Source organism: Synchiropus splendidus, chromosome 4 (genome assembly GCF_027744825.2).
Source record: "Synchiropus splendidus isolate RoL2022-P1 chromosome 4, RoL_Sspl_1.0, whole genome shotgun sequence".
In the NCBI taxonomy this organism is placed as follows: Eukaryota; Metazoa; Chordata; class Actinopteri; order Syngnathiformes; family Callionymidae; genus Synchiropus; species Synchiropus splendidus.
Window position 1 is genome coordinate 27,896,284 of NC_071337.1, and position 9,634 is coordinate 27,905,917.

Consider the following 9,634-nt stretch of genomic DNA (forward strand, 5'->3'; position numbering starts at 1 on the left):
TTTAGAGCATTCATGAATCAGATCAAACCTTTTGAGCGAAGGAAACAGGCTTCTAATGGGTCAAACTTAACAAAAAGTTTTCGGAGGCAGATTACATCCAAGTGTTCCACAGCTTCTTTTTACTATTCTCACTTGGATCAGTCAAAAACTCTTATGGTTTTCATTTGCATTTGGAGGGCTTGTTGGACCTCACCATCACCCTTGACATCTCAGTGGCCACCTGGTCACAATAACGCTAATACTGCTGCTACAACCAGTAACGCAGAAGTTCAGGTCCTGGCTCATGTCATGTCTGCTCAGCCTCCTTCCTGGCTGGTCTGCTGCCTGCCCCATGAGCAGCTCATCCAGAATGCAGCAGCTTGTCTGGTCTTCTAAACAAAGTCTCCCACGCCGCACTACTTCTACACTCCCTTCCCTACCTGAGCCAGAATCTGTCTCAAGACTCTTAGCTTGTGGGCCACCAAAGGATCAGAACCAGGAAATGATTCAGCCACAAACACCAGGGAAAGACACTCCAAGCTAGGACCTGTTCGGAGACTTGGGGTGTAGACACAGTGTGAGCCTAGTTAAGCTTGCTTCACCATATTGTTCAGGAAAACTGCGAGGAAAAAGAAGGCTTTAAAGTGTGAGGAGCTTGGGCGTCTGTGGGAGACTAGGCCATCATGGATCATCCGATCATTACAGGTTACCTGTAAATTGTTTTTGTAAATACGCATAACTGCTGTATCTTTTTCAGAAACATGAGTTGTTCTCATTCAAACTTTGCCTGTCACACAATGTTCAATCCACCACAGAAGTGCTGGGAGATTTTGGTTTTCCAGTGAATTAGCCTGTGTCTTCGCCCACCATTGTAGATCACAAGGTCACTGTGCCAGGCCATATGGGCTCTCGACAGCATTAGTGTCACCGTTCATCTCTTCTAATGTGAGTGAGGGGTGGGGCGGAGGGTGCTCCGAGGCCTGGCCCTTCAATCCTCTTACTGAACATTTAGCTGATTGATTTTTCTGGTCTCTCTCAATAGTTGAAGTTACATGAGCAGGTAGCTGTGTCTTTCCAGTTATGTGTGTGCGTGTGTATTGACAGAGAAATGATGATGTCACGAGAGTGTGGGAGTGAGGGGAAGAAATGTGAGTTAATCAGCTTTTAAATAAGCTGTGACATATGGAGGCAGATGATTATCAGCTCAATTTGTTTCTCAAGACTGTTTTTGAAAGACGGTGTGTAAGCGTCAGCAAAATATGCTTCAAAGGTCACAAACATCTGACCGCCGTGCAGTAGATGCGCCACAGTAAAAGTCATTTCCTAGTGTTCTAATATAAACCCAATAAGGTTCTGGTCAGGTGTGATGTGTTGTGGCTCACTGTCCAGCTGATGATGATGATGATGATGATGAAGATGATGAAGGGCAGCTTGTCTGAGGAGCGGGTGGTGGTTTGATGGGTAAATGATGAATAGAGTCTCAGCCCAGCAAACCACAGCCACAACAGATGCTTTAAATTCAGATCTTGTAAATTCAAACTTTCCAGTGTGAAATGCAGTGAAAACACCAACATATGTGGAGGGTTAACATGGAAAGTGATGCTTGGACGTCCTAAGGTTGCCTTCCAGGCTATTCATATCTGGAAATGAGAAAAATTGCAAAGGGTTTTTCTTTGTTTCCAAAGTGCACATGAGAACGGGTGTGGCAGTTAACAACAGATCACATTTACGGCAAGGTGAAATTTAGATTTTTGATGACCTTCAACAGACGAACAGCACAGAGAGCTGGTGGCAGTTTGCTGGTGACCTAAAGCCCACAATGCACTACGGTTTTCCCACTCAGGTACGTCGCACTTTTAAGCCCTTAGTGTGTGTGCATGTGCTGTTAAGAGGTTTTTGGCTGAACCACAGACTGCAGGTGAGTTACTTCGATTGTGTCAACAATCCCAAACTAGTTTCAAGACTATTACATTCCTAGGTATTTGATACGATCCAAACGGAAGGAGCTAGCATCAGGAAACATCCCAAACACCGTCCTAGCAGCCTAAATGGACTCAACAGTTAAGAGAAGTGAGAATCAGAAATTGATAATGGAGTCATTCTCTCCTCTGGAAAAGGCTAAAATGTGTGCTAATGAATTGAATATTGACTATCACTGTCGTCACCATTCATCATCATCACTTGAACAGTTTGACGCTAAGCATCTTGATGCTAAACATACTGCCTGCAGGCACGACAAAGTCTTTGAACACTCCATGATATACTGAAACGTTGGACACAAAAAGACCTCCCTCCTCACCAGAGCTGCAGTGAACGTCTGTCTTCTGGATCAACGGAGTCAAGCGAACCAAAGCATTCGACACGTAACTTCTCAGTTGGCCTCACATCAGATGTACGTCCGCGCTCCGTCTGAGACTTAACAACCGTGACGATATCGTTTCCATAAAGCCAGGCTGTGTGCACGGAGGCTAATGGCACAGAACTCTTTGCAGCAAATGGGGTGAGCAGGTGTGGATCATTGTGAAGAAACCCTCGCGCCGTCGCGTTCTTTATGTTCTGTGAGAGCGTTCAGTTGGCCAGGATGCTCCGGCAGTTTCTCAAACTTGCTGAGTCGGACATCAGCGGCCCCCCGTGCCGTTAAAATTCCAGGTGCTCGGAAAGCGAAAGGAAAGTCTATGGGAATGTCAACAGGGGATCTGTAAAGTATGTTTCCTCAGCAGCTCCGTCTAGACCAGCTGTGCATACATGCATCATCTGCGCAGCATTAAGGGGACGTGGACAGCGAGCTGCGGTTACAGAGACAATTAACGCTGCTTCAAATAGACACCTCTTCATATCAAGCTTTAGGCACAGGCTTCAAAAGGTTTAGCGTGCTGTGTTTTATAAGGGAGGTGGCGTCACAGGACCGTTACAAAACAATTGAAAACAGAACATAGTGAGGAGAATCTGAGGTCAGAGACCGTCCATGGTCTGACTGACAGCTTCTTGTTATAGCCTCTCCGGCGCTGCTGCCGGTCCGTCCTCACCGCACAGATGCTCGACCTGTGATGGGGTCAGAGGTTGGTAGGTGTCTGGGGGAACAGCTAGGAGCCCCAGGGTCGGGTTTCTAGGGGGTCACCTCAAAGGTTAGAGCCAAGCCTCGTCTAATCGTTGGTGTGAAACCGCCGTGCTCATCAGAAACAGCCACAATCTGCTTTCAGGGAATTACACACTGACCAGCTGTAATCTGTCGATCCCCAACCTTTTACTGGACGAGTATCTCCGAGACACACTGGAGGGACGTCTGTTCTTTCAGGTCTTTAACAAGGTCGATAAATATTCATGACAGCGATCAGCGTCCTGGAGGCTGAAGCGGACATGACGCAGCATCTCAAAATATTCTTCAACCAAGCCATGAGTCAGTGAGGCTCATTCGCACGCGCGTGTGTGTCACTAAGACGTTCGCCCTAGTCTTCAAGAAAAGAGTCCTTACATGAGGCTGTCGGAAACTCATCTGCACTAATGACTTTTAAAACTATCGGCGTGCGGGAAGTTAGTTATTCAGCAGAGGAAGTTGAGCATTAAGCACGGCTGAAGCCAACCGGGCGAGGAAGACCATGGACTTAATGAGAGGCAGCAGCGATATCTGCGGGGTGGGCAGTGACGCTTGCGCTCATTGATGGATCCTAATTAGGTTTTACGTGTGACTTCATGTTCAGTCAGGCGTGTTTTGTTTATCAGCGCAGCTCCCTGAGGGAGAACATCTCTATCAGGAATCAATATCACAGGCGCACTAGCAGATGAGGGCAGCGCCGATCACGGGGTGGTTTTATAGCCGACATGCAGCTCTAACAGCCAGTTAGCAAGTGGTCGGGGTAAAAGCAGGTCCTGACATTTCTACAAAGGTTCTGCAGGGAGTATGTCGACGCACACGCGGTTCACATTTTGTAATGTGTGGTGGCGTAATACATTGAGAGACAGGCCCTGGTGCTCAGTTGGGAAGCTTGTCATTGGTGTTGGGTCCGTGTGGGTGAGTCTGCGGGGGGTGTCATGAAAGCAGCGATCCTCCGCCTGAAATAGGACTCTTTACAAAAGGTAAATGTGATAAGGAAGGAAGACACGCAGCTGCTTTGTGTAACATCAATCCATTTGTCTCAGTTGTTTTGATCAATTTCCCTTTAATTGCTTGGGCATGGTTGACAGACATTTCCGGAAATAATTCTCACCATATTGAATGAGACCAGCAGGGTGTTGTTTATGTTCAATACAGGTGTCTGCAACGTGAGTGGTGCTGAATGGAGTATGAAAATCCTGCCTGACTAATGGATGGACTGAAACAATAAGCATCACTACAATTACTACGAGATCAATGCTGGATTATACTTTAAACACTTTGATTTATTTTTTTGCGTGTCATGGGTGTACACACATTTTCAAATCTCACTGTTATTCATGAGTCTCTCCTCCTGTCTGTCATGGATCAGGAGTGCCTGAAAAGACTTTAAAATTTCATTTTTGGTGTCTAATTTTGTTGCTTTGGGGTCATGCTGCTGAGCTCCCCTTGTTCCCCACGACTTGAGGTACAGGTTCCAGAGAGAACTGAACTCTATCACCAGCTGCGTTCAGACTTTTTGTGGACAGAAAGTGTGACTGCAGCCAGGGTGGAGGGACTGTTGGATGGGCGGACCTGAAATATCACCTCTGGTTTTGGCAGATGATGGTCTTAGTGGTGTGGTCCAGAAGCCGGAGTGAGCTGGAGAGTTGAAGCTCTCCACTACCAGTCCAAATCCCTTCCATTACTCAGCTACGCTCATGAGCGTGAGAGACGCCAGAATATGATGCAAAACAGACAAAGTCAGTTTTGTCCGCAGGGTGTCTGGACTGAGATGAGGAGTTCGGTCATCGAGTGCACTCATAGTTGGCCTCCCCCCACTGCTGTCTGAGGTCATGTGGTCGAGACGTCACAGTTTCCTGAACGTATTGATCAACATGAATATCCCTATAATCAATACCTGCTGAGGACGTGCTGCCACATGTTGGAAACAGTCCAATTCGAACTGTCCCGGGGGGTCATTTTCATAACCCAATTAGTTTTAGCATCAATAATGTTGATTCTGAAGGACATGGTGTGCAGGGGTGAGGACAGATGGATGGATGAGGGGAGGGGTCGCCAGCGAGCGTATGCCCACCATCCATGTTCATGTTGTTTCACTGACAAGAAGCATCTGATCAGACCACATGTAGCGTGGGGGTGGGGAGGGGGGCCGTGTTACAATACAGTGAAGATAATCAGTGACGACATTTTACAAAGGTCAACAAGCAAAGCACAAACGCAGGCCGTGTGATGAGATCCATTAAGACAGCGGTCTGAGGGAGAAGGAGGGAGAGAGGGTCTGGGATGTGTATGGAGCAGTGTTTGTGTGTGTGTGTGTGTGGGGGGGGTTACATTCCTCTACTGCTTGACTGTCACAAAACAGCTGAAACAGGTGTGTTGTTAAACTCGGGGAGTAAAGGGCGGGACAAGTGCTCTCCTCACATGGTTCAGACTGGTCACACTTGACCACACGATGAACCTGCGCCCACATATGCCTGAGTAAAGAAACTCGGGTGCCTCCAAAACTATCATGTGGACAACCCTGACGATGGTCCCAGGTCAAGGAGAACTGCCCATCAACTTCGAAACCTCCAGAAGCTACGTTCAGATATCAGGAGCCTGAGGAACCGTGTCCACCCCGGAGACTCACCTCTGGGCTTCAGTCACCTCACCTGTCGGCTCAGCCTTGTCACACTCGCAAAGTCACGGAACAAACTTGACTTTATGGTGTATCAACTTCAGGAAAGAAACTTTTGTTGAACGTGATCTGTATATGTGTGACATGAAGATCTTCAGCAGATGTAGACTCTGCAAAATTGTTTTTGTTCCAGCCACATGAAAAATATTTCATCAATTACACGTCTTTTGGTTTGGATACAAATCTGGTGTTGCAGCTACTTTTGCACCCGATTTATCTTGATACCGAAATCTCTTTTGTTCCATCTTTTTTTTTTGACAGGTCAACATGGCGCCTACTCTTGCTTCACTTCTGCTGCTGTTTGTGATTTTCTTTTGCGTCTGACACAAATATTGTACTCATGTTTTGCTGGATCTTGTTTCTGAAAAACAAAACCTCTGGAGAATTTGTTCCTGCCTCGTTGCCAGGCTCCTTCACCGCCCTCTCCTTTGAAATCCAAATTCCAGCTCAGCTTCAAACGACTGAAAAAATATGTTTTGTAATATAAGCTTAAAAAAATAAATTACTGCCTCAGGAATATTTTCATTACTCCAATATCAAATAATAATTCCGTTTTGAAGGTAGGATTGAAGGTAGAAAGGAAACAGTTCATTCAAAGTTAACAAGGATACGATGACAAACATGTTTATGTTGTGTTGCTGAGGTCGACTGCCAGTGATCACAGTTCCACATGCTGGCTCTCACCCGGCACGATTGGGTGGACGGACACAGAGCAGCCATCATCCGTAAGCAAACACATCATTAAATACATTTCCAGGGATTTCTCTTTTTGATGCAGTTGTGGGCGGTTCTGTTTCATGTCAGTCTGCAGCTGTACGTCACAGATTCTTACACGAATAAGTCATGAGGGTCAAGCTCTGAACACATGCTGCCTTATCTTGACCGTCATGCAACATTCATGTGCGGAGGAGACGCACAACACTGTAACTGTCGCTGGAATCCTGAAGGCTCAAGCGGTGCCCTGCTTCAGGTCAGAAGATCAAGGCAGGGTTGGACTGGAAGTGAGCTACACCCGCACCTTTGTGATCCCAAACACTGATACCCACCTTGTCGCCAAATCCTCCTGGAATCACTCCTTCATAAATTAAAGATTCCTATCAGATGGCTGACCCCTCTGCGACCCCTCCATGAACTCGGTCACGACTACAGGCTACTGTTGCTCACGTGCGGGCGGAACAAGTGACTCGTCACTCCCCATTAAAAGGTTAAACCTTTAAATCAGCTCTTCACTTGTGACCCGCATCACAGACTTGGATTTTCATCTAAGACATGTCCTTGTTAAAGGTGTGTGTTGGATCCCTCCATGGGTCCTGTTTTATTGGACCCTAACCTTTCATCTGTTTGTTTTAGCAGTACATTTTACTTGTATGAAAAGTGCTATACAAATACAGAGTGATGGACTGGAACGTTTGTGCGGTAAAGTGACTTCACCATCATGAAGACAAACGGAGACTTTCAGCACAAGAGAAGAGAACACTATATAAGTCACAAAAAAAGTCACTTCGCAAAGAGAGTTTGTTATAACATTTGAAATAATAAAGTTAATAATAGATTGAACAATAAAGCAATACTAATCTGTTCAATTAATGATGAACAAGTCAGTGGCATTCATCATGGATGAGAGCAAGTCGGCAGTAGAAAAACTGGTCAGTTGAGTTGGTAGAGGTCGACTCATCCCTTAAACCATTGCCCTTTATTTCTGGGCCAGCCTGACGGCCAAATCCATTTTAGAGCAAAACTCAGCAGGAAATATTTGGTTTACTGTCTGACCACACGAACGGGTCTGATCTGGTCACATCAGGGGGCTGATGCAAGGTTCATGTTTGGATGGGAGAAGCTGCTGTGTGGAAACACCACTGCTGTTCTAAAGCCTCGAAAATTCACACACAAGTCTCCTGAATGGCCTGAATATCATGTTAGTTTAACAAGATTCTTCAGCCATGAGCATAGACTTTTCTTCTGAGACACACTGATTCAGTCTGCGAGTCAGGAAACAGACTGTTCCTGTTTTTGAGTCAAAGCTCTATTGTTATCTTCAGCTTGGGTCTGGCTCTCTCTCTCTCTCTCTCTCTCTCATTTCTCCAAACATGAAACATTACACAGGCATTATCAGACTCAATCACAGCCACTGTGTGGAACGCACACATTCTTATCGCTACCTTTCACTCAGCTAATATTGACGCAGCTCACAGCAAAGTCAACACGACTCGTTCAGGTTCCTCAGATGAAGTTTCCGCCCGCTCCACTTCGGAGGATCAGGTGACTCGGTCTGTCTGCTCCTCTGGACTCCTGCTTGTTCACGGTGCCTGGATTTCAGCTGCCGCTCGACTCAAAGGTGTTGGGAGAAGAAAAGATCAGCAACAGCTGGATTTAATGCAGCGTGAGGGTCATCGGTTGTTCACGCTGCACCTGCAAATCCAAGGATCTCACCTCCCTGTCTGCTCTCCCATCACATTCCAGTTGAAGACTCCTGTGATTTAGACCTGCTACGCCTCAACTGAGACCAACTCTGTTCAGGAGCTGAGACACAAGCCAGTGGATCATGTGAGAGCTTCAGAGATGATTCTGACCCTAGCCCTAACCCTAACCCTGACCACCATGAAGAGTTGAAACAAAATTCGAATGCAATAAAAATAAAAGCTCCACGCAATCGTCCTGTTGGTTCATGTAGCTTCATTTTATTTTCTGCTGCTCACTCCAAGTACCAGTCAGTAGGTGCTGAAACTTGAAGCATTTGCTGGAGGGGGAAGCAGTGAATGACAAGTTGACTGGATTCCAACAAGTGTTGTCAACAAACAGCACAAGTATCAACTCAAACTCTCGCTAATATTTGTGAGTTCTCTTTGTGCCAGACTCAAGTGGTCATGATGAGAGTGAGGTTATGTTGACCCGGGGTCTTTGGATGGGACCAGGAGCTTCGCAGATTGGATCACCAAGTCTACAGTGTTCATTGTGGTCATGTAAATCTAGACCCCGTCGCCCACCCCACTGTGAGCTCCTGCTGTCTGGACACTGCCACTGCAGCTGTGTGAGATCAGCAGTGGTCACCTTGTGGAATTGCCTTCAACAATAATATCTCTTCTGTGGTGTTTTAATTCCAAATATCACCTCTATCTGTGCTTCCACGTCCCTCCTGCTCACAGGCTGTCGTTTCCAGTCTGCCAGCTCTGTTCACTCAGAGCTTTCCTGAGTCCTGGAGCGGAACTGGAGCTGGCACTGAGACTGGCTGAGAAACGCCAGCACGCCTGTTCCCACTGAGCTCCACACACGCTCGTGCTGGGACTGGACATTGTAGACACGCGAGATGTGATCACACCAAGAGTAGAGTTTACCAGCAGACTGACAGCCGTGTTTAAGGAGCTGCCTCACGCTGCCGCGAGCAGGTAAACAGCTCACGACCTGGTGACTATTAAAAAGTTACAGCACAAATGTGAAAATGTGGATTATAGCCCCAAGCTATCTGCTCCCTTTCCAGTGCTCTTATTTATTATTTCAAGAAACAACATAGACTGTTGAGCGCTAGGACATGTCTTCTTTATTAATTAAAGTTGAATTAGGGCTGCGTGTTGTTCTGTCATTAGGTGTGAAGGCGATATCAGATCCTGCGCAGCAAAGCATATTTCTGATGGGTGAGGCTTATGTACCTTTTCTGAAGTCAATTCTACAAAATACAGAGGGTTTTCTTTCAAAAAGAAACTCAAACTGAAAACAGACCCCTGTATAACACTGCTGTGTCCTTTTTAAGGCGTAACCTCTTTTCAGTGCTTGAAGACAGTGGCCTTCATTGCAAGTATGAGAACAGTCTGGTTCCTTTATCTGGTCCAAGTCTGATGTGAAAGCTCTCACAGTGTATCCAGAGTGGTCTCTAGCTTCTACAGCTGTGG